Source organism: Megascapheus bottae, chromosome 19 (assembly GCF_031878675.1).
Source record: "Megascapheus bottae isolate mThoBot1 chromosome 19, mThoBot2.hap1, whole genome shotgun sequence".
Lineage (NCBI taxonomy): Eukaryota > Metazoa > Chordata > Mammalia > Rodentia > Geomyidae > Megascapheus > Megascapheus bottae.
The window spans coordinates 45577061-45581340 of NC_143527.1; positions in this window are offsets into that span (position 1 = coordinate 45577061).

Consider the following 4280-nt stretch of genomic DNA (forward strand, 5'->3'; position numbering starts at 1 on the left):
GATAGATAGATAGATAGATAGATAGATAGATAGATATAATTTAAGGGCTCCTTTGCATTGCTTTAAAGGGTGATCTTGGTGATTGAAGTTCCTAGCAAAGTAACATTTAGACTATGAGGCCTCTGGTGGCAAAAACTTCCTCTACAAATAAGCCCAGCAGTGAGTTTCTGGCCTGGAACAGCACAACTGGAGAATAGCGCATAAGAATCTCTTGCCTGGTGTTTTAGATGTGCAAGGCAAGATCTGCCTTGTTGAGATATAAACTCATTACTTCTCACTCAATCCAACTTCTTCTTCATTCCCCTCTTTAGACAGATGGCTTTTCTACCTGACAAGCAAATCTCAAAGAACCTTATATACGGCACAGATTTCTTGGTTGATGTGAAAGGTTTCCAGATCCTTCGTGGCACCCTTCTTCTGCATCTACCATCTGCCTTCAGAGCAGGAGTCAGAACAAAACATGCCATGTCTGTGTACACATGATTTCTCTCTCTGTGTCAGACCCTTCTATGCCTAATGACAGAAGCCTCTGGATGGAGATTTTGTAGCGCCTCCCTTGGGATAAGGCCTCAGATCACGGATGAGGAAGTTAAAGCCAGGCAATGCTTTCATGATAAGCAAGTCTATACCTGGCTGTGTTAGTTATCTTCAGTCACTGTAACAAATGCCTGAGATGATGAACTGAAAAGGTTATTTGGCTCAAAGTTTTGGAGGTTTGGGGCCATGATTGGTAGGCCTGTGATTTTGGGCCAATGGTGAGGCAATACCTCATAGTGGGAGGAAATGAGAGGACAAAGCCTTCACCTCACAGACAAGAAGTAAAAGCAGAAAGAGGAAGGAACCAGACTTCCCATAACTCCTTATCAGTCTTCAACTTCTGAAGTGCTGTGATAACAGGGGTGTGCAACCATACCCAATTCTCAGACTCCACCTCTTAAGAGTTACTGATTATTCAAAAAGAAATGCACTTATTACAACAACAACAATAATAAAACGAATAGATAAATAACACAAAAAATTACCCAACTCCTGAATCCAATAGGTTCATGTTGGAAATCAAGGATTTAATACATGGATCTCTGTGGGGATAGTAAGAGCCAAACAATTGCAATTGTTACTTTAAAAAAAAACATCAGAGGCTGGGCGCAATGGCTCATGCCTGTAATCCTAGCCTCTCAGGAGGCTGAGATCTGAGGATCAAGGTTCAAAGGCAGCCCTGGCACAAAAGGACCTGAGACTCTTATCTCCAATTAACCTCTAGAAAATGGGAAGTGGGGCTGTGGCTCAAGAGTAGGGCAGTAGCGTTCAGCTGAAGAACCCAAGGAAGTGTCCAGGCTGAGTTCAAGACCCATGACCCACAAAAAATTTTAAAAAATAAATCAAAGAGGTAGTCTCAATTCCTTTACCTATTCCTCTAGGGACAGAAGGATCAAATTCTGAGAAAGTGTGACTTAAGGCCTTTATTATTGTGGTTGAATCAGTTTAAACAAACTGGGTTTAATATATGGGGGCTTTAGCGAAGCCCCAGTGGCCCGCACCTGTAATCTTAGCTACTCAAAAGGCTGAAGAATGCAGTTCAAAGCTACCCCTGGAAGAAAATCCCATGAGATTCCATCTCTAAAAATAATCAGCAAAAATCCTGGCTGAAGGCATGGCTCAATGATAGAGTGCTACCTGTGAGCAGGCAAGCAGAACACTTTAAAAGTCCTGAGTCTGAACCTAGGTACTACCAAAAAAAAAATAAGTCAAGTATGTTTTTTATTTAAATTTTATTGTAAAAGTGATGCACAGGGGTTGCAGTTATAAAGGTAATGAGTACATTTCTTTTTGAACTGTTACCTCTTCCTCATTTTCTCCTACTTTCCCCCTCTGAACCTCCCTCCTCCCAAATTGTAAAGTTCATTTCCAACATAGTATCTAGTTAGTGTCACTGTTGAATTGGTTCATTCTTTGTCTCACTGTTAACTGTGATTTCCCTTCCCAAAATCAGATAAAGTTACACACAAGACAAAAACTACAGAAATCAAATACAGTGAAAACAAGAAATAAGCCAAACGAGAAAGAAAAAGAAGAAATAACTGCAAACAGTATAATTTTTCCAAAAAAAACCCCACCATTGTTTTCATTTCTTGGAGTCCATCTCACTAAGCCTAATTTTATATGATCATCTACTCCTACCTATCGAGCCATTGTGATCCTCTCTATAATGTAATTGGGGGGGGGGGGTTGGGGAGAGGGAAAGGGGTCAAAAACATGAGAAGAAATATCAAGGTTCAAGAAGTAATGCACTCATTACCTGACGAATGTAACTGTAACTCCTCTATACATTATCCCGACAATAAAATACAATTAACGAAAAGAATGTGCTCCTTTGTTCCCAGTGTGTGAATGCTTAGAGTGCTGTTTAATCAATCATATCTCAATGTAATATTTGTCTTTTACTGTCCATTGGATTAGCTTGTAGATTTATAGATATATTCTAGTTACTGAAAATGAGGGAAACCATGCAGCCTAGATTACTTTAGCTGTGGCTTACTTTACTTAATATAATTTTTTCCCAAGTCTTTCCATTTCCTTACAAATGGGCAATGGTATTCTTTCTGATGGAAGCATACAATTCCCGTGTGTATGTGTGTGTGTGTGTGTGTGTGTGTGTGTGTGTGTGACATTTTATTGTTTTACTGAGGGGCATCTGGGTTGATTCCATATCTTAGCTATAGTAAAATAATACTGCAATGAACATTGTGCTGTTGGCATTAGTGTGCGTTGGTTTGTGGTCATTTGGGTAAATGCCCAGGATTGCTGGATCATAGGGAAGCTCTATGTTTAATCTTTGGGGGAACCTCCATACTGCTTCCCAGTGTGGTTAAACTAGTTTACATTCCCATCAACAGTATAGTAGCATTCCCTTTTGGCCACATCCCCTCTGGCATCTGTTATTAGTTTTGTTGATAATGGTTATTCTAACTGGGGCAAGGTGAAATCTCAAAACTGTTTCGATCTGCATTTTTTTTCTGGCCAGGGATGTTGAACATATCATGTGTCTAGTCGCCATTCTTATTTCTTCTTTGGAGCCTCTCTTTAAGACTTTAGCCCACTTGTTAATGGAGTTGTTGTTTCTTTGAGGATTTGATTTGGGAAAGTTAATTTTTGAGCTCTAAGTATATTTTAGATATGAGACCCTTGTCTGATGCATAGTTGTGAAGATCTCCCATTTTTATGGGATTTCTATTTGCCTTGTTAACTTTGTCTTTTGCTATGTAGAAACTCTTTAGTTGGATGTAATCCCCTTTTGCTAGCCTTTCTTTGAATTGCTGTGTTTCTAGATCTTTACTTAGGAAATTTTGACCTATGCCAAGGAGCCCTAGTTTCTTGTAATACTTTCAGGGTATCTGGTCTTACATTGAGATCTTTGATTCATTTGGAATTAATTCTGCTGTAAGGTGGTATATAAGAATCTAACTTCAGTTTTTGTACATGTATAACCAATTCTTCCAGCACCCTTTGTTGAAGAGGCTTTCTTCTTCTATCCTGTTAGTATTCTGTATGAGTATCTGCTTTAGGAAAAAATATATTGCAGTTAAAGTACTTTATCCTATTCCCCCTCTGGTTAGAGGTATAATTTAAAATTAAAAGTAACTGCACTAAACAGTGTTAATGATACCTGATTATGGAGAATAACAATAGTGTATATTATATCATACATGTGGACTACCTTCTTGGGGTTTCTGTGTAATAAAGAGAAACAACAATTGTACAATTAGAATCAAGCTTGTAGACTGAAAGAATTTATTTCTATTTGATAAAATCTCTTCCTTCTCCTTATAACAAGTTGACCTTTTGTGTGGGTCTGTACTGGGTCTTTCACTCAGGACCTTGTGCCCCAGCTTGGCTTTTCCCTCACTGCTGGCACTTTACCATCTGAGCCATAACACTACTTCTGGATTTTTACTAGTTACTTGGAGATAAAAGCTTCTGATTTACTTCCCATGCTGGCTTTAAATCACAATCCTCAGTAACGCAACCTCCTCAATAACTAGGATTACAGGTAAGAGATTTGAGCCTGACTAAGAATTGGAAAATGTCAGGTGGTTGGAGAAAAGTTATAGGCTGAGACAAAAGTGTACAGCAGGTTTTTCTCAATATTTTAAAATAAGCCAATACTGTATTATTCCATACTCAGACATTTCTGGGAATTACTTTCTGTTTTTTAATATTTTCAATAATCTTAGCTTTAGAACATTTTCCCATCACTTGATGATAAGAACATAAGTCAACTG